The sequence below is a fragment of the Mchenga conophoros genome, linkage group LG14 (assembly GCF_057382185.1).
Source record: "Mchenga conophoros isolate Kocher_MC1m ecotype Shallow Benthic linkage group LG14, M_conophoros_male_GT1.1, whole genome shotgun sequence".
NCBI lineage: Eukaryota > Metazoa > Chordata > Actinopteri > Cichliformes > Cichlidae > Mchenga > Mchenga conophoros.
In genome coordinates this window covers 3,653,848-3,676,776 of record NC_140539.1, presented here as the reverse complement: position 1 = coordinate 3,676,776, position 22,929 = coordinate 3,653,848, and positions in this window count along the sequence as shown.

The window sequence follows — 22,929 nt, the reverse complement described above, 5'->3', positions numbered from 1 at the left end:
AGTAAAAGGACTAGATGTTACGATCCCTGATAATGCATTGCTTTAAATGGAGAAAATCTTGCGGGGTGGCTGTTATGAGGAAACGCAGCCCAGAAACTTTACCAGCGGGACACATCGTTGTGTGCCTCAACTTTCGGCCTTTTACCCAAGCTAATCTGCCATTTTTTTCCTTCCTTGGTTAGGTTTAGGGATTAGATATTATTTGAACAGTGTCTCAGATTTCAATCAGATTGCAATGTGCAAAAGAGTAAAATGGTATAAAACTGGATTGATGGACCATTTTTCAAAACCAAACATTTTGAAACTATATTTGATATTTGAAGCAAACTTCACAGAGAACTTCACAGCAATCATCATACATGCCCAAGCTTTGGACAATAAATCAAAGACAGTCGAACAACATGCCAACTTTAATTTGAAATGAAATGACACAAAGCACAAATAATAGAAGGGGTGGGATACCTGAAATTTGTGCCAACAAAACCCACAGAGCCTCCAATGCAAACTGTGCAGGTCTATAAATGCAGACCCTTATAGCTGCATAGTCCTGCAGCCCATGCATTAGGGCACCAAAGCTACAGGGCACATGTAATGAGAAGCTCCACAAACCATCTGACAAAGATGCATTATATCATGCCCTGGTATGCATTCAGTGCCCTTGTTGCTGATCTCCGGCCTAGTTCACTTTCAGACCATTATTGGATAGTGAAGAATGTTGGCTTGAAGTTAAAATATTGTGTATTTCCATCTTATTTTCTGAAACATCAGTTGTAATCTGACATATTTAAGCCCATCGTTGAGCTGAGCCAAACATCTGATATTCTGGGTCTCATACTAGGGCACATCAAGAGTTTCTAACTAACTGGATGCTCTTTAGGATCAGGTTAATGTTATCAGTGGGCAAATTTCAGCCCAAACCATGATTGTTTTTTAAACCATACTAAGTAGTCATGGTACCAAAACCTAACAAAAGAGCAAATGAATATATAAATAAACAGCAAGTGAAACTAAAAACAATTTAAAAAGCAATTTTTACATTTTCTCCTAAAGCACTGTTATTATCTGTCTCTTATTTCAGATTTATTTTATTTTATTTACTTATTGCCATTTCTCCATAAAACAGTCTGATGGCTAAATGGGATGGACCGCAACATTACTCGTCTTAAAGCCCTCCTTACATGGAGGCCTGTGTATGGGATCTATCTCAGCAGGCCAGTCTATGAGGCCTGGTGGTTGATAGAGGACTGGTGCCAGGTCTGGGCTGTGGTCCCTTTTGGTGTCAAGCCCCGTCAGTCAGTGCATGCTGCTCCTCCTAGGGCTTCCACCCTCTCCAGCACTATCCCCTCTTCTCGTCCCCACAGGCCCATCAAAGGCTGATTTTCCACGCCGGCAAGCCAGCCGAGGAGGTTTGCAGCCAAGGACAGGTGGGAGGCAGGGGAGACAGGAGAAAGCTGAGGAGGCCAGTGAGCCAGCATCTGAGCCCAGGGAGGGTGCTGGGTTCAGGCCAGTAACTGAACCGAAAATAGTCCTGCCATCACACACGGGCCTAGAGGTGCATGTGGCTCCAACTGTGCACACACCTTGCTCCAATAAATATAGACCACCAAGCCATTAGATTTTAATGGGATCAATTCATTGATGTTATGGGACTCCTTCATCAATAAAACATTAAAAATGTTGAGGCAACTCACATCATGAATCAGATTAACTACATGCTATTTCAGCATGTGCATTATACATAACTCCATATGGATTTTATAGACATACAGTATACAGTATATGTCTATAAAAAGTTAAAGCAATATCTGAACAGAAAAAAAAATCACACAACTTGAAATCATAACATTGTGAATTGGAGTCAAAAAAAAATTTTTTTTTAGCCTTAAAAAAGTGGAGAAAGCCGCTGTCCAGTCTCTACAATGGGTTATATCTGTGTCACACCAGTGAGGCCACTCAAGCTATTGGACTTATTTTCCATTGGTCTCTCATTCCCCTGTTCTTTTTAGATTTTAAACTTCCCCTGCCACCTCCCATTTTATACTGGTGTAAATGAGTTCCCCCACAAAATCTATAGTGCGTCTTTAAAAAGCGATAACTCTCATGGCAGTGCTGTGACATTGACCCCCCCTAGCAGGGCAGTTCCGGTTCAGTGCCCAGGCCTCACGCTTTTTGAACACACACAAACACATGCACGGTACACACATCCGCTCTCATATATCCACAAATTCACACACACTGGGCCAGACCCCAGGTGTACCAAGAGGAGCAGTTAAATTTCATCATTACCCTTTCTTCCCTGTGTTGGGGCTTTTTATAGGGCCTTTTTATGGCCCGCTCTGAAGGTGCCACTTTGGTCCCAATGGTGCACGGGAGAGAGATAGATAGATGAAGAGGGATATGGAGACGGGGAAGATGAGAGGGGAGGGCGGCGAAGGAGGGGGGGAGGTGGAGGAAAGAGATCTGTGCTACAGATGGAGGTAGAGGTAGGAGGATGAGAAAGAAGTGTGTATGAACACCCACAAACATGCCCACTGTCAGACATACAAGCAAAGCAAGTAGGGCACTGGGGAGTGAGAAAAAAGAAAAATGGAACAAAAAGACTTGGAGGGGGATACAGAGTGAAAGAGAAGGGAAGAGAGTAAGGCAGACGAAGAGAGAGGGCCATCAGTTGTCAATGTGACTGCAGCCTGATATAAAAACAGTGGCAAGGGTGGCAGATAAGGCGGATGATGAATGAGCTGGAGACACTCATCCATCCCACTGAAGGATTTGTGGCCAGGGAGTCATGTACAGACACATCTAAGATATAAAGGACTGTATTTGTTTGTGCTTGTACATTTGTGTGTGTGTGTTTGCGCGTGCATGCGTTTGTGTATCGGAGGGGATGGTTGTGCTTGCTTTGTGTTTTAGGAAGGCGTGAGGAACTTGTGATAGATAGATGGGCCATGGCAGAAATAAGGTTTTCACTACAAGACTAGGTACATATATCTAAGTATGTGGTAACAGGTAGCCAGTCTCTACATGTCAGTTGTTATACATGCATTCTGAAGTTGTTCATGTGCATACTTCCATGGCAAACCTACTGTAGCAAGGTAGCAAAGGCACGCCTCTGCACTGGAAGATGTATGGCCATGCTGCAGTCTTACCCCACAACGGCCCATCCATATCCCTCACTGCTATCAGCGTTGTCCAAGTCTGTTTTATTGCACCAAACAGTGGCCATAATGATACTAGGACTCTGAACATGTCAGGATAGAGTAGATCGATTGGTAAACATACACAGCTGCTTGAGATACACTTGTATATCATTGTGCTGATTCGCAGAGAGAAGCTATAATAGAGGTTCAGTTGTTGTTGAAAGTAGTCCAAATGCTGTATTCTCACAAGTGTGGCACGTTGTGAGAATCTTTAGCAAATATTCAATTTAGTTATGTTAATCACTTTAACAACTGTAAAACTGAAATACATCCACTACAGTCAATAATCTTTTTGTTTTAGATTGGTAAAATTTTAATTTTCATTGTTGGACTTTTTATTTAAATTTTATTAATTGCAACATACAGATTTGTGAATAATTAAAAGAAAATAAACTTTTAAAATGTCCACCTTGATACTGATTATCCAGGTTTCTGGAATTTTGCTAGAGCCATTCTTTCATCTTTCTTTCAAAAGGTGTTTTTTTTTTTTTATCAAGGAGAGTCACATATTAAAGTTTCACATTATTTTCAGATTGTTATCAAAACATTCAGTGTCTTCTGAAGTCCTATGGATGGGACATTGTTTTCTGGAGGAGACCACTCGCATTAGTACATAAACTGTTCATCAGAGGACAAAGGTGATCACTCAGTACATCTTTTTATTGATTTACAATGACCCTTCTTTCTAACGCGACAAATGGATCCATATCATACTAGCAAAATGCCTCCCATGGCTTAACAGAGAACAACTCACTGTAGGAGTTAAGAGGGAAGGATTTTCCTTTTATTTTTTTCACCTGTCTTAAATGCATGGTATCGAATAAGAAATAATAAAAAAAATGAGCAAAATCAGCAAATGAAATATCACTTTGTGTTTATTGGGAATTTGACCTTAAATAAAAAGTTGACATCTTTCTGGTGACTATTTCTTCTGCAAAAGTAGCTTTTCATGGTCACTTGAACATGAATCCTGATTTTCTTTCCCACCTTAACATTTCCTCTAGTTACATAAAAGGGAAACATTTAATTAAGTTACTAAAGTGATTAAGCATTTTAATGTTTTACTTCCAAAGTCACCATTAAGGAAACTATGTTTAAGTCTTAGGAGTGTAATACGTCCCATCTAACATTTTGTTGTAACTAAAATTCATGCTGTCTTTGACCCAAGCATCAACTACATTAGATCTCCCTGGTGGATGTGTTAAATACTTTGTGCACATGTTGAAAACTGCTTCTGTATGTCTTCGCCTATGGAAATGACTCACTGTTCACTGTGGTGATGTTAAACACAGGGTTGTTGGGGGATGTCTTATATAAAAAAAATGAGGATAAAAATGTAAACAAGAGCAATCCAATCAACCAGAAAAGAGACGTTTATAGGTTTAAAAAAAAACAAAAACAGAAATGGATCACTTTATTATACATTGAGTTAACTTTTCTTTTTAACATTTTTGCTTAATGATGATGTTTATTTGTTAGTTACCCTTTATCTCCACTATACAATGAGAACCTAAGGGATGTTAAAATTAGACAATTGGCTCCTTAATTCCTTAGCTTTGAAAAAAACATAGCCCCAAATCCTCAATAGAAAGAAAACTGGTTGGTGATTAAGTCACATAATTTGTCACAAAATATTACCTACAAACTTACACACGCTCAAGCACTCCTGATCTGCATGGAGGTGTTGTTGTTCATGTCACAGAGGGCTTAAGGGCAGACACTAAGATTGAGCCTTTGTCTCACTGCATTTTGATGTGTGTGGAGAAGGTGTCCTAGATTACTTTTGGAAGTTGAATAGCAAAATTGTTAGCCCTCCGATTCTGTTCCTGGCTATCTGCAGACTTTTTAGTGACCAGCCACCAATGGATCTATTAGAAAGAGGTTTCAGTTATTGGCATAAAATACATCTAGGATTGAAAAATGTATCAATTTGCAGTCAGATTTGGCATTTACCCTGTCAACTTTATATATAGAATGTGTGTAAACTTTTAATATAGCATATGTTTCTTTTAGCTAGTTTGAATGTCCAGCCTTGTGTTTGTTGGACCTTCCATGGGAAGTTCAGACCCACTGTTACCCCTCACAAGTGCCAGTGTCAGTACTGTGTGTCTTTTGCCAGCCTCAGCAGGCAGCAGTCCTTTGCTCCTACCCCATGCCCCAGGTCTTTGCAAACTCCCTCATGTGCACATGCACCTTATGGTTCAAGCACTTTCGCCAATTTTCCACCATCTGCCTGTCCCCTGTACTTAGACACAGAGGCAAGATCTCTGCTGGATAGTGACCACAACCCTTCACCTTGTCGGAGCAGAGACATTTCAGATGTTAACTTGCAGCCTGCAGAGCACAGAGTGCTCCTCAACCATCATGCCAAAAAACAGCTGAACTTGCTCATGTTAAGGGGGCAGATCACCCCTCTACCAATTTTTCTCTTGAGTCTTCCCTTCCCTGTGCTGTCTTCCTTTCTGTTTCCTTTCTTTCATGCATCAATGCTCCTCTCCTCTCCACTCCTCCCTTTCTCTTTTTTCTTCCTCCACCCTTCTCCCTCTCACCATCTAGCCTCCTTTCTAGCGCTCTGCTTACTCCCTTGCTCAGTCTTGCAAATGGCTGCTCACCAACGGTTTGTCTGCGAAGAAAACAGATTTGAATGAAGAATGGAGACAAAAGAGGGAACAAAGAGGCAATAAAAAGCACTAAACACAAAGAGACACATGTCTGTTGGAAATGCATAGTTTAGTATGTGAGTGTGTTCTTTCTAGTGTGTGCCTATTCAAAGGTCTTTGCTGTACAGTGGGCAGCAGTCCAAGACTAGAGGGTAATCCTTTACCCAGGGTTTACCCCACTGGGAATGTCAGGAATAAGTCAATCATGATGATGCATGCACTCTGCTGACGACATGTACGAGTGTTCAAAGAATATCTCAGGCTTGCAGATGTGCCAGAACCCTGCTTCTGCAACATCAGGGTGCAGTTTATGATGATCGGCAGACTGCTATTGACACACACACACACACACACACACACACACACACACACACACACACACACACACACACACACACACATATTTCCACAGTCATGCACACATATCCATAGTCACCAACACACACACGTAAAGCCATGGCGGCAAGGCCAGATAAGCAAATTATTTGAAAGAGCCATTATTCACCATGCGAATGCAATAATTGGTTTTATTATTTGGTGGGAATTTCAGCAATACTAAATGAAGCATTAGATCGCATTTGGTTCCTCAAAGCAGAATGGTGTTGTGCACTCAGCTCACCAACCGTGGGCCTGTGTTTACATGATGTGTTTTCTGGTCCTTATCCCAAATCGCAGCAAGAGCGATGGCTTCTGCTGCTGCTTTTATTTGTTTTAAGTTGGTGTTTCAGTAAAAGAACTATTTTGAGGATATTTTGTCCATTTAATCAGCCAGCATGACTGTCTCTCTGTGTACGTGTGTGTGTGTGTGATCTGCTATATTTGTATGTATATTCGCTCTGTCAGGCAAACACTGGTGGGCGATCTGAGAGGCGGGGAGGTCTACTCTAATGTTCTTTTGAAGGAGATAAATGGCTTGCAGATGGCCTGATCAATATATTTAAATGGGGCACAATGCAATGAGCATTGAGTAGGGACATAGAAATAAGTGAGGTGGGGGCTAAAATACTACAAGTCATGACTAGACCAACCATGCAACTATGAATTTTAACATGGTTCTCTCTGGGTACTTCCTCCCACATTCCAAAGACATGCAGTTAGTGGGGATAGGGTAACTAGTAACTCTAAATTGCCCACAGGTTTGGGTGTGAATGTGAGTGCGAATGGTTGTCTGTCTGTCTGTCTCTATGTATTAGCCCTGCGACAAACTCGCGACCTGTCCAGAGCGTACCCTGCCTCTCGCCCTAAGACAGCTGGGATGGGCTCTAGCCTTGCCACAACCCTGAAAAGGATAAGCGGAAGAGAATGGATGGATGTACATATTTATATACACAATATCATACTTATAAGTGTGATAATGAGCGACAAAGCTTAAATGGATAGAGAAATGTAATCAACAAGAATAAATGCAAAGTAAAACAAGAATATTGTTGTTCATCTGCATGTAATGCATCTATGTTAAGTTTATAAAACAGCAACAAAAAACATCCCTGTATTCTACAGTATACATTCGTCAACATTAGATGCAGCTGATGTCCAGAAAAGTGCTAATTTTGTGACTTTTGTTTCTGGAATTAGCCAGTCCCATCTGGAGACTCCACCACAGAGATCTAATGCAAAAAATGCAATTCTGGTGAATGTAGTCGTTCACTAGGGATCGCAGGGCAGTATGCAATATCGACAGGGACTGAGACATACTGAGTATGTTTTCTAAAATTCTTACATTTCTGGGATTACTTAGCCCTCAAATGCTTTAATATTCCAACATGACCTTATTATATTTTTCATTATATACCTTTTTGTGTATTCAACAGATGTGTGCAGCAGCAGGTGTGGTGACTGTAAGCACTAGATTATCTGCTCTGCTTGGCAAAAGGAAAGGAAATGAAAGGAAAGGGAAAATATCCTACATCTTACAAGTTCACATGTTGAACTGCGAAAAACATAAAATTCAACCTTTAACCACTTTTAATAATTGCTATTTTCCCTTTTGCTGCCAGATTTGATAGGGTAGCTATACTGATGTCTGCTAACCCAGAAATACATACTTAACCCTTGTATGGTGTTCGGGTCTGTGAGACCCGTGTTCAGTTTTTTTCAAAAGAAAAATTAAACAATTAATTATTTTTTCACGTGTAAATGTGTTGTGTCTTTCCACTCACTCCACTTGATTATAACTGATTTATTTATAACATTTTATATAAAAGAAAAACGAGAAGCACATTAATTCATAAATGTGATCTAACAAAGGTAAAGGGAAAAAATTAACCATGTTTGCTGTTCATATGTCTTGTAATTGGGATGAAGTAAACATCTGTTGAGTAATTTAACATAAAATTGTTTGATAGTGTTAATTTGGAAAGCCAAAACTCTAGCGGGTCCACCAGACCCATGAACACTGGCTGAGTAACAAAAATACGAACACCACACAAGGGTTAAAATTGAATAATCGTTTCTTGTGCCTCGGTCTATGATGAAGAAGAGGCATATTTCAACAAGGACTATAGGTTCTGAGAATACATGGCACAAGCAATTTTTAAGTCTAGGTAACTGATCATCTACACCAACTACTGATCATTAGGACATTCATATATGGCAGCGATACAAGACGACTGAATCAGAAGAAATTAAGAAATTAATCAAATGCACTATTCTATGATTTCTGCAATTCAGCGAGATTTCTGTGAGAAATAAGAGAATAAATGTTGTTTGAACCACATTCTGTCCGAAATTCAGATTTTCATTTCTTGCACAGGATCCACTATCATGTATCATATGTTTTGGAGCCAAAAGATAATGAAATTAGATAACATAATATAGATAATGCTAGAGAACCCCCATCCCATGAGATAAAGTTGTTTACTGACAATAGCAGCTAGATGAAAAATGGTTCAAGAGCAATCTGGCAAACATGGAGTAAGAACAGAAAAAAGAGGGTATAAATGAGAAATGGGTATTAAGGAGGAGGGCGGGGTGTGGTGGGGGGGTGGACATATGCCCAGTTGAACCAGTGCTTGAGGCTGATGGTATTGGTAGGGAAGATTCCTCGAGGGTAGAAACATGGCTTCCCAGTCTGGAGATAACATCCGCGCACAGGCTTCTCAGGAGAAACATAAAAATCCACCCAGACATTACCCAGGTATTTTATCATGCACTATCAGATCCTATTCTCTCTTATCACACTTTACACACACTTAAACACGGATACCCATTTCTGGACACATTTCTCACATTCAAATATAGGAGGAGGAAAGGAGGGAGGCTGGATTTCTACAAGATGGAAGAGCTCTGGTGGATTTCCTGTTTATTTTTTATTTATTTTTTTTATTTAAACTGAGAATCAGGGGTCTGATTTCACAGCAAAGATAACAAAAACAAATATAATATCTATGGGAAACGTGGAAACTGAAATGCCTTCACTAAATAGATAATATGGATTTCTTTGTTTCAAGCTGTGGCAGATGACTGTATTATTATCATTATTAATATTATAATAATTTCACAGATTTTAGAAATTAAAGACTGGCTTAGAAACTCCCACCAATTAGTGTGCTAAAATGAGTTTGTGGGCTGTGGGGGAAAATAACCTTAAACATGGCAAGTATCATTATCACTGAACTTACTGTGCAGCTATTACATATTTATAGACGACTATCCCAACAACTGAGGAGCAAACATACATGAAAATATAGACCTTACTGTTGGAAACTGAGGCCAAAACAGAAGAACTCCGGTTGTATATGTTAGGGCTGCAGGAAATATAAAAGTAATTGTGTGTGTGTGTGTGTGTGTGTGTGTGTCTGCTCTTGCCGGCGTAAGTGCTTGTGTGTTTTTGCAAAAGTGTGTGTACTGTGTCATAAGGTCACATGTCACAGAAAGCATCAACAAAAGCCCATTTCAGAGGAGAATTGGTCCCTCCACCTGCCCCCCAAAGCGCACACACACATACACATCCACACAAACTGTTCTGCTCCAGGCTTTGACCTTTGACCTCAGTTACACCCAGGTGTTGAACAACCTAGCCCCCCTACCCCACCCCTGCCATACAGTGGAACATGTAGGGCAGGGTGGTGGGAGGCAGCAGATTCAAAGCAAGACTTCCTCTCAGCATGGCTTTCTGTCACTTCCTGTCAGCTGAACACATAAGACATGTAAATAGGCACACCTGCACACATGCAGAAACATTTTGTTTGGTACATATAAAATTATAAAACCATATGCACATACAAAACCACACGTATTGTACACAACAACTCTAAACACTCTAGAGCTGACATTATCACTACATCATATTCCTGGGTTATTTACAACACCATGAGGACCCTAATGCAAATGATAGTGATTCATATAATTTTTCAATAAAAATAAGCCACACACACATTTACATGCTGCCTACGCATGAATCCAGTTCACATTAAAACACAACACACATATACACACAGTCCACACACACGCACAAACCCTCCGAAGGTTTTAAAAAATTAGAGTAGCTCAAGTGGAAAAATAGTGTCCATTTGTCTTTGGGATAATATGAGTGTGGCTGCATTAGAGACAAATAGCATCCACTTCCATTTCCTTTATCACTGTCAGGCCAATTAATAGGCCTGTTACTGAGTTACTAGACGAAGAGAATTCACACACACACATACAAACATGCGCGCGCGCACACACAAAGAAGGCTTTTCAGCTGCTGACCTTGGCTGCTCCTCCCAACACAAAAGACCCCAGAGATGGATGCCTCTTTGGAGAGCACTGGCTCTCTGGAAGGGTACCATAGCTGTCATCCCCCCGCACCCCCACCCACACACACACACACACACAAACACACACACACACACCCACAAACAGATGCTCATGGACTTGTTCCGTTAATTGTGAGGTTCTGGGGTCAGGCACCATTTTGGCTTCAGACAGAATAGTCGAGTTTAAAGATATATAGAGTCCAGGCTATTTACAGCTCAGTCCGAATACCCTGGTGTCAATCTTCAAAAACTGGTTATGGCATCACCCTAGGCTCACTGCTCTCTGATGTAAAGCTGCACCGAAAGCGATGGAGAGCCTCATCTGGCTTTGATGACACCCGACATTTATCAGTCATGTAGATTACAGTATCGCCTTAGTGTCAACTCGAGGACAGATCCACACTGACAGAGCCATGCATTTTACTTAGATCCACACACATACAGCTTTATTATTTTTATTATAGCTATGTTACCTGTATTAAACAGAAATACACAATTGCAATAACTAGGGTTCTATCCATTGTTTTCTATGATATTTTGACCTTTACAAATGAATACTAGGTTTTTCCTTATGTTTCAGAATTTTGCAATACCATACCTATTTATATAGGTATGCTATGTATCGTTCATTTATCACTCTCTTCTGTCATTTTGTGTTTAATTTTTAATGATTATATTTTTTATTTACCTAAGGTATACTTATATCAATCACATCAAAAGTTAGTGAACATATTTAGGTAGAAACTTTCCTGACTCAAAGACAGCCAGTAGTTAAATGTGACTACAGCTCCTCCTTATAAGAGGGACAGTTTAATGTCACTATCTGGCATATAGGGAAACAGAACCTGGTTATTTAACAAGACCTATTTATTTGTGACCAGTGTTGGGTAAGTTACTTTAAATTAGTAACTTAGTTACATTACTAGTTACTTCTATCAAAAGTAACCCAGTTACTTCAAGTTACTCGTTACTTTCAAAGTAACTAGTTACTAGGGAAAGTAACTTTGGTTTTACTCGGAATTCTCTTGTTAATGTGTTGCTTCCCTAACTGGATAGCCAGCAAGACTGCCAGTCTTCTAGCTTGCTTACATGTTAGCACTATCCTGGCACAAGTGCACTGTGCCACCTACCAACAGAAAGGAAAAAAATCATGTGCATATTTCCACAAGAGAAATCCCACGCCTGGACCATCCACGACTGCCGCCATGATTCTAGCCTACGTCACAGTGTCACGTGCGCTTTTTACATCCAACAACGTAGTTACTGTAACGCGTTACTTAATAACACGTTAGTCCCTACACTGTTTGTGACATTACTTAATTTTATAAACTATTGTTCATGCTTTAAGAAACCACACAGTCTCACCACCTCTTAGTAGTATTTTGGATTGTGCAGGGCTATGTAATAACCAAAAATCCCAGTGCCGTGGTCAGCTATTTATTTATTTCTATACATCATAGATAAATTAGCTTCCACTAAGGGGTTAAGGTATACTAGGTACTACTATTAGCTGCAATCCCAATAGAATAATAGATAAACACATCAAACTTAAGAAAACAGATTTGCCGTCAGTAAATAAAAAAAAAAAAGTAAATAAAAAGTTTCACTGGATTGTCTCTTGTGCAGTTTTTGAATTGGGGGGGGGGATAATTCTAAACATTATAAGCATAATGTTTCCACCTTGTGCTTGACGGTGGTGTTATTTGGTCATACATACTGCATTTCTCTTCCTCCTAGCACTTTCTCCCAAGAGTTCTCAGAAACATTTAGACATTCATTAGCAAATTTTAGACAGGTCTTTATATGTGCCTTCTGAAAGCAATTTGACCTCGCAGGCACAGCAAGATCTCAATCTATTATGGCGTAGTGTGTTACCAGTGGTGTTCTTGGTGACTGTGGCCTCTTGACTTTCTCGTGACCATCCTCACCCCACAAGGTGATTTATGGTCATTTTATATTTCTTCCCTAGAATCTCACCAACAACTCAAATCCTCAATGAGCTCCTTGCTGAAGGTCTTGTAGCTCATTCCAGCCTTGTGCAGATCTTTAGTCTTATTCCTGATGTCCTATGATAGTTGATCTTGCCTGTGGTGGTGCAGAGGTTGAAATGGAAAAAACAGATTCTGTGGACAGGTGTTCTTCATACACATAAGGAGTTGAGATCTGTACTATCGCTAATTGATTCATTGATTGTTATCTACTTCTTTTGGTTGACATGCAAATCAGTTAAAAAGTTTTATGCAATGCTTTTACTATATATTATACGGTATTCAACACGTTGGGTTTTTTTTACATTGTTGACCACTTCTTAGCCTTTATTTAATCAACCAAGTGATACCACAAATACATGCCTTTCATAGCTCACAACCTATAAAATCCATATACTTTGTGTTAACACAACGATGAGCCAGATTTTCAATCAGTGAAGATTAACTTGGTTAACTTGCCTAAGGTAAGTCCGCTCTATCTCCGACTTTTTCTGATTGAGGAAGCCCAAATACAATTATGTGGAAGGGGAAATGATGCCAAGATGAGTAGAGCTTAATATATGGTAATAATTTGACAGGATATACTTACACAGTGATTAGGATATCTCCAAGACAAGGCAGAGATAGAATAGGAGGGAGAGGAGAGTGAAGGAAAAAGAGAATAGAGGACAAGATGAAAGCTACCTGATAAGGATTTCTGTCTGTCTCTCTGTCCGTCTGTCTCTCTTCTCTCTCTCCATGACATGGAGTAGCAGAGGACGCTGCATAGGCAAACTGTTCCATACCTTCACTGATAAGCCATGTCTATCAGGTTGGGCCAATGCTAAGCAGATCTGACGTGCCTGGAGTACCAGTCAGAAAGCACAAATTGCACATATCACTTATTATAGCATGTACACAGTTTTGCAGTTGTGGCAGACACAGGTACTAAGGTGTGGTGTGTAAAAAAAAAAAAAGTAAAGAATCAAGTGTAGCATCTAGCTGACATGCAAAAAGATACACACATACACAGAGACAGAATAGTATGGATAGTAGTAGGATAGTCAGTTAATATATATCTTCACAATACGTGACTGAGCATTTGCTGAAACAGAGCATCCAGAGTAATGCAGTGTGTTTGTGTGGTAGTGTAGTACATACATCTTAATGTCTGGCTCTGTGTCCTGTGGACTCATGCCTGCCAATACTCCCACTGTGACTGAGTATATTTGACTAATGTACAACGGCCACAAGCAAGGATCCTGCAATTGTAATCACATGTAGTCCCCCCCCCCCCCCCAACCAAACACACACACTAATATTCACATGCACAGAAGTGCTTCTTTTACATCATGTTCTTGCATCAGTTCCCTTATTGATTGTGAAACAGAGAATGATATACCTGAAACTTTGTTGGAACAGCTCATGTGCACCTCTTATTAAAGCAGTACTGAGGACCATGCGTACTGTACCCACTGCCACTGTCCTTAGAAAGCTGCAATAAAAGCCTGAATTTACCTTAAATCCTAAAGACACCTTAAGGTGTCATTTCACAGATACCTTTAACGCAGCCAGTGTTGGGGAGTAACGGATTACATGTGCCGGCGTTACGTATTTAAAATGCAAAGTATGAGTAACTGTATTCCATTACAGTTACTGCTTAAATGGGTGATAATTAGAATACTATGACTTTGTTGAAGTTTCATATGTCAGGCTATCCTCTCTCTATCCCCTCTCTAATTTTGGTAACTCCACGCATTGATAATTCCCTGCTGTTACTCATTTTATATTAAGATTTAAAAATCTAGTTGGTATTGTTTTCAGAACACACATGTTTATTTACAGCAAGCAAATTGTTAATGCTATCCATCAAGTCTAACAGGTCTATGAAGCAGAGGTGTGGACTCGAGTCACATGACTTGGACTCGAGTCAGACTCGAGTCATTAATTTTATGACTTTAGACTTGACTTGAAAAAATGTTCTAAGACTTGTGACTTGACTTGGACTTTTACACCAATGACCTGGGACTTGAATTGGACTTGAACCGGTTTACTTGAAAAGACTTGATATTTCACCCCAAATATAAAATTTAACATGCATATTATATAGAAAGGGTGTGCCATTAATTCAGTTCATTCATTCAAACCACACTCCGTACGTATGTGTGCGTGAGCTGTAGCACAGCCAATCAAATTAACCAGATTTTTTTTTTTTAAAAGAAAAGAAAAAAAAAACGCTCAAAAATGCTGCAAGGAGTTATTTTTTTCAGGTACATAAACTATGAAGTAGTCAACAAAAAACAGAAATGCAATATACAAAACATGCAAGAAGAGAATCACAGACAGAGATGGAACAACTTCCAACTTTGTCCGACAGTTGAAGTTGCATAAAGAACGGTAGGTTCTCTTTTGCTACGATGAGATAGCTGACTTCATCTAACTAGCAAATGTTGTCCAGGCTACGTTGGTGATACAGTTTTTTTTAATGTGTATGATATTTTTGTCATGTGATTTTAAAGCCGGTCCTACAAGCGCATCCAAGAATAACATGCAGCTTATCTCAGAACTGTCGGTGAAAATTATTCTTGGAGCTAGGTTTAATTGAGCTGCATATAGAGGTGCAATTTCACAATTTGTGTATATTTTCCAAGTTCACTATTTCGTCATGTGTTGAGAAAAACACAGATTTAAAAATTACATGGTCTAATATTTACATTTAGCATAACTGCAACATTCTTTTTTCGTTTTTTTTTTTTTTTTTTAAAGACTCGAAAGGACTTGAAATTCAAAATTCCAGACTTGTGACTTTACTCTGACTTTTACACCAGTGACTTGAGACTCGACTCTGACTTGCCTGACATTACTTGATACTTGACTTGTGACTTGAGGATAAAGACTTGAGACTTACTTGAGACTTGCAAAACAATGACTTGGTCCCACCTCTGCTATGAAGTAACTTCAGCTAACAATATTAGCTTGGTGGTGAGTAGCCTTCAGTAATAGTAATAAATCAGACAGCAATAGTACAAGGTGGGCCATTTATATGGATACACCATAATAACATGGGAATGGTTGGTGATACTAAAGTCCTGTTTGTGGCACATTAGTATATGTGCCACAAACATCTTGCTCTTGATGAAGGCGGTCGCACTTTTCTCCTTTCCTCCTCCTCCTCTCCCTTAGCTTCCCTGCTTAGCCTCTTATGTCCTTGTCTAGTCTCGTGTTTTTTGTATTACTTTTCCCTGGAACACTCTCTCACAGTCTGTTCTCTAAAACCTGAAAGAGGAATTATGGATTGGATCAACTGGTCCCTAAATGCAATTGACACCCCTTTCTCAACGAGAAGTTTGGGCTTGGTGAGCCTAGGTGCTGAAGATATCTACAGTGGGGCAAAAAAGTATTTAGTCAGCCACCGATTGTGCAAGTTCCCCCACTTAAAATGATGACAGAGGTCAGTAATTTGCACCAGAGGTACACTTCAACTGTGAGAGACAGAATGTGAAAAAAAAATCCATGAATCCACATGGTAGGATTTGTAAAGAATTTATTCGTAAATTAGGGTGGAAAATAAGTATTTGGTCACCTCAAACAAGGAAAATCTCTGACTCTCACAGACCTGTAACGTCTTCTCTAAGAAGCTTTTCTGTCCCCCACTCGTTACCTGTATGAATGGCACCTGTTTGAACTCATCATCTGTATAAAAGACACCTGTCCACAGCCTCAAACAGTCAGACTCCAAACTCCGCCATGGCCAAGACCAAAGAGCTTTTGAAGGACACCAGTTAAAGTATTGTAGACCTGCACCAGACTGGGAAGAGTGAATCTACAATAGGCAAGCAGCTTGGTGTGAAAAAATCAACTGTGGGAGCAATCATCAGAAAATGGAAGACATACAAGACCACTGATAATCTCCCCCGATCTGGGGCTCCACGCAAGATCTCATCCCGTGGGGTCAAAATGATCATGAGAACGGTGAGCAAAGATCCCAGAACCACACGGGGGGACCTGGTGAATGACCTGCAGAGAGCTGGGACCAAAGTAACAAAGGTCACCATCAGTAACACACTACAACGGCAGGGAATCAAATCCCGCAGTGCCAGACGTGTTCCGCTGCTGAAGCCAGTGCATGTCCATGCCCGTCTGAAGTTTGCCAGAGAGCACATGGATGATACAGCAGAGGATTGGGAGAATGTCATGTGGTCAGATGAAACCAAAGTAGAACTTTTTGGTATAAACTCAACTCGTCGTGTTTGGAGGAAGAAGAATACTGAGTTGCATCCCAAGAACACCATACCTACTGTGAAGCATGGGGGTGGAAACATCATGCTATGGGGCTGTTTTTCTGCCAAGGGGACAGGACGACTGATCCGTGTTAAGGACAGAATGAATGGGGCCATGTATCGTGAGATTTTGAGCCAAAACCTCCTTCCATCAGTGAGAACTTTGAAGATGAAACGAGGCTGGGTCTTCCAACATGACAATGATCCAAAACACACCGCCCGGGCAACAAAGGAGTGGCTCCGTAAGAAGCATTTGAAAGTCCTGGAGTGGCCTAGCCAGTCTCCAGACCTCAACCCCATAGAAAATCTGTGGCGGGAGTTGAAAGTCCGTGTTGCTCGGCGACAGCCCCAAAACATCACTGCTCTCGAGAAGATCTGCATGGAGGAATGGGCCAAAATACCAGCTACTGTGTGTGCAAACCTGGTAAAGACCTATAGTAAACGTTTGACCTCTGTTATTGCCAACAAAGGTTATGTTACAAAGTACTGAGTTGTATTTTTGTTATTGACCAAATACTTATTTTCCACCCTGATTTACGAATAAATTCTTTACAAATCCTACCATGTGGTTTCATGGATTTTTTTTTCACATTCTGTCTCTCACAGTTGAAGTGTACCTCTGGTGCAAATTACTGACCTCTGTCATCATTTTAGGTGGGGGAACTTGCACAATCGGTGGCTGACTAAATACTTTTTTGCCCCACTGTACCTATTCAGAACCATGGTAACATTGTTCTGGCGGATCGGAGCTGGCTTGGCCCTGACTTATCGAAGAATTAAGAAAGCGGAACCGGCTGTTCAAACCCTCACAAGGCTGCCCGCTGGGATTGGAACGATGGGAGAGGCGTGAGTTTCTCAAAATGGGCTCATTGAGTGCAGCACGGATAAGATCTTGGAGAGGCTTCGGCTGCTGTGAATACTCAGAATAAGATCTCTGATTGCAGACTGGATACATCTCGGAAGGGCTAGCTCGGAATAACATCTCTGGGCGCAAATTGGATGTCATCTCGGGGAGGCACACTGCCGTGAGTTCTCAGAAATCGGCTCCTTGAGCACAAGAAATGACAACATCACAGAACGCAAGTATGGCGAAGCTCGCGGCTCTCCAACGGGAGATTGAGAGACCAGTGTTGGACTGTAGAACTGCTTTGAAATTCATATGAGCTGTTTGCACTAAAGTAAAAACCACCATCACTTCATGCGGATACCCCTTTGGCGCCAGCTGCGGTCTCAAGGCTGGAGCTGAACAACAACACCCTGATAACAACTGTGTTTAGTCTGTTCCTTCCCATTCCATGCAAGGCCACCTGGGTTGGCTGGAAGACTGTTTACTTAGCCTAGCAGGGCGAAGGACACTGTCTCAGCTGAACTCTGGACACGCACACACATACATACAGTGGGGCAAAAAAGTATTTAGTCAGCCACCGATTGTGCAAGTTCCCCCACCTAAAATGATGAGGTCAGTAATTTGCACCAGAGGTACACTTCAACTGTGAGAGACAGAATGTGAAAAAAAAATCCATGAATCCACATGGTAGGACGTCCTGTCCCCTTGGCAGAAAAACAGCCCCATAGCATGATGTTTCCACCCCCATGCTTCACAGTAGGTATGGTGTTCTTGGGATGCAACTCAGTATTCTTCTTCCTCCAAACACGACGAGTTGAGTTTATACCAAAAAGTTCTACTTTGGTTTCATATGACCACATGACATTCTCCCAATCCTCTGCTGTATCATCCATGTGCTCTCTGGCAAACTTCAGACGGGCCTGGACATGCACTGGCTTCAGCAGCGGAACACGTCTGGCACTGCGGGATTTGATTCCCTGCCGTTGTAGTGTGTTACTGATGGTGACCTTTGTTACTTTGGTCCCAGCTCTCTGCAGGTAATTCACCAGGTCCTCCGTGTGGTTCTGGGATCTTTGCTCACCGTTCTCATGATCATTTTGACCCCACGGGATGAGATCTTGCGTGGAGCCCCAGATCGAGGGAGATTATCAGTGGTCTTGTATGTCTTCCATTTTCTGATGATTGCTCCCACAGTTGATTTTTTCACATCAAGCTGCTTGCCTATTGTAGATTCACTCTTCCCAGTCTGGTGCAGGTCTACAATACTTTTCCTGGTGTCCTTCGAAAGCTCTTTGGTCTTGGCCATGGCGGAGTTTGGAGTCTGACTGTTTGAGGCTGTGGACAGGTGTCTTTTATACAGATGATGAGTTCAAACAGGTGCCATGGATTTTTTTTTCACATTCTGTCTCTCACAGTTGAAGTGTACCTCTGGTGCAAATTACTGACCTCTGTCATCATTTTAAGTGGGGGAACTTGCACAATCGGTGGCTGACTAAATACTTTTTTGCCCCACTGTATACACTGATATGCACACACTCATCCCCCCTCCCTTTCCAAACGCCTTCGACGCTTATTCCCTTCCGATGCTGACGGTGGATCAAGGAGACCAGCGCACGCAGGCCTGGATGTACTGTCTAATTCGGCTGTCTCTCATCCTTTACCCACCCCTGTTGCTTGTCATGTGTTTCTTTGGTGTATTAAGAGTTTTTTCCTGTTCTCAAACTGATCTCCCTGTTGGAGCTCAGTCTGGGGGGAGTTATTTTTTTCTCCTTGTGGTGCATTTTCCATTGTTATACCTCTCTGACCTGTCTTCCCCATGTGATGTTTTGTGTAATGTATGTATGGTCGGAGGGTAAGATGGCGCCGCCATTGCGTGCAATAGGTCGGCAGTCTTATGAAATTTCCCCTTGTGGGACTAATAAAGGTATATCAATTCAATTCAATGTGAGGGGGCAAACTCCTCAAGATGGGTGGTGACCATGGTGGCCATTTAGAAGTCGGCCATCTTGGATACAACTTTTGTTTTTTCAATAGGAAGAGGGCCATGTGACACATCAAACTTATTGGTAATGTCACAAGAAAAACAATGGTGTGCTTGGTTTCAACGTAACTTTATTCTTTCATGAGTTATTTACAAGTTTCTGACCACTTATAAAATGTGTTCAATGTGCTGCCCATTGTGTTGGATTGTCAATGCAACCCTCTTCTCCCACTCTTCACACACCGATAGCAACACCGCAGGAGAAATGCCAGCACAGGCATCCAGTATCCGTAGTTTCAGGTGCTGCACATCTCGTATCTTCACACCATAGACAATTGCCTTCAATGACCCCAAAGATAAAAGTCTAAGGGGGTCAGATCAGGAGACCTTGGGGGCCATTCAACTGGCCCACGACGACCAATCCACTTTCTAGGAAACTGTTCATCTAGGAATGCTCGGACCTGGCACCCATAATGTGGTGGTGCACCATCTTGCTGGAAAAACTCAGGGAACATGCCAGCTTCAGTGCATAAAGAGGGAAACACATCATCATGTAGCAATTTCAAATATCCAGCGGCCTTGAGGTTTCCATTGATGAAGAATGGACCCACTATCGTTGTACCCCATATACCACACCAAACCATCACTTTTGTTGTTCCAACGGTCTTGGAGGGATCCGTCCGATGTGGGTTAGTGTCAGACCAATAGCGGTGGTTTTGTTTGTTAACTTTACCATTCACATAAAAGTTTGCCTCATCATTGAACAAAAATTTCTTGAGGAGTTTGCCCCCTCACATATACTAATGTGCCACAAACAGGACTTTAATATCACCAACCATTCTCATTTTATTACAGTGTATCCATATAAATGGCCCACCCTGTACTTTCATCCCACATAGCAAAATTGGTATGACCTGGACCTGGCCCACACAATGTGCTTACACATGGCCCACATACCGCAAAGAATGATGGCCCTTTGGTGGCCCAGATGGGGTTTGCCATTGGTGGCCCACACATGGGCCAGCACAACGCCATCTAGTGATATACACGAGTAGGTGACTAGGTTTTGGATAAAGTGTAGTGTACACTCACAAACCTGTCAAACCTGCATTTGAAACATTTGGCTACCATAGCAGTATAGTATTGCAACATGGCATTTGGGTCTTCTAACTAAAATAGGGAAATAGGAACATAAATAGTGCCATCATTGCCAGACCTGGCCCACATCTAGTTAACATACACCCTGCCATGACACCAGCCAGTCAGAAGTGCCAGCTTGATGCCAGATTGACTGAGAACACTTTTTTCTTCTTGGCCTCAACCTTGGTGCTTCTCCCACGATTTATGGAAAAGAAAGAGCTTTATTAATAAAAAAGACTGAAGAAATTAACAACCTGAGGTGGGACATCAAAAGGCTGCATTTGATAAACACAAATATAAATCCATAATAAAAGAAATTTTACCATTGGAGGAACTCCAGTGTTGATTGCAGCTCCACAGGGTAGTGTATGTTAAAGCAGTAGTAGCCGCCAAACATCAGGCAGATGGCAGAGGTTGAGAGAATGTTGTGATGCATTCATTGACAATCTTCTTGTCGATGTTCAACACGAAAGTCAGAACATGAAACTAAACAGCTTCAGCCTGATGTGAAACAAGGCAGAAGAATCTGTGGTGCCTTTGTACAACACATTAAAATATAGCTACACTAATTAGACAGTTTCCATTAATACACCCATCTCCGAAACAGATCTCTAAACGTGCACTGCTTATGTTACTAGGCTAACGTTAATGCTAGACATGAGCTAAAGCTAAGATAACTTTATAATTTGCACCTTCACTGTCTGTAACATCACACTGATAAATAAACTAACTTAGATTATTTTCTTATGGAAGTAAATGAAGACAAGCTGTGGTTGGGGTTAAATTGAAAAAACATAAGTATTGTATCTATGAAAACGGAGAGTGTGCCTGGCTGTAGTCCACAGCAAAACTTGTGTGGAGCTGTACAGATGTGGAGCCTGATGCAGTGCACTGATTGGCCAGTTTGAATGCAGGCACTGATGTGTAACGATGCTCCAGACTTCAGGGGGAAAAAACCCAGTTTTGAGATCAGGTGCTTTTAAAATGATACAGTTGTAGTTACCATCTAAAAACTGAATTTGTCTCCATATGATAATTAAATATGAATTGATTTCACTCAACAACGTAGTATGTCTGTCGTTAGCTATAGGTCTATCAAGTTGTTTTTGGCTTTTAAATTTTTACATCCAAATATTTCCCTAACACAACATTATTTCAAGTATGAAGATGTCGGGACATATGTACCTGTTATATTACAATTTGAAGAAGAATATGCTGTATTAAATGCAGAGTGAATCAAGAATGGATTTAATGTAAAGTGGATTGGGTTTCTTGAAAAGCGCTATCTATCTAATCCATTATTATTAATATGTGAAATTAATGCAAAAATCCCAATGTTATACTACAGCATACATCCATTACCAGCACAACCATACTTACATTTAGAAATAAAACCTCTATTTCTTTCCAATAAATAAATGTAAAAACCATAGTGTTTGAATGTTATAAGGTTTATGGAACATTTCTGTTAAAAAACAATGCAAGAGTGCTTTACAGTAGGGTTATGTGTTTTTTTTTCAGAGAAAACATTTACAAAATAATTAATTACAGTTTTTGCCGATTAATTTATTTATGGCAATTTCACATCAAATCAAAAGTTGTAAACTGGTTTATAGTTGTTGTTTTTTTTTAAATTGGTTTTTCCTGCCATAGTTTTACTTTTTATCACTGTATATAATATATACAGTATATAATAATATATAATATATGGATATTTTTTATATTGTACTTTTTTACAAACTCAGACCAATTGAAAAGTCTTCAGTTTTAAGATTGATGATTTTTGATTGATGATTTTTTTTATAAATAAAATTTCTTCTTCGTATTATTATTGTCTATTAGTAGTACCAGGTGCTAGTTTCTGACTATACCGGGAACAGTGATAGCCCCTTTTCACTAGTGCCTACTCAGGATGGCTCTAAATTGCTCAGCTTAGTTTTAAGGGGTTTCCATCAGGTGGTAGTACCTGGTACTTTTTTAGTACCTACTTGGCCAGGGTTCCAAGCGATCTCTTAACAATATGCTTTAATACCCTTAGGCAGTACCATTAGGAGGCATAGCATGCATTTTCATGCATTTATTACTTCTAGGCTGGACTACTGAAACTTCCTGAAAAAC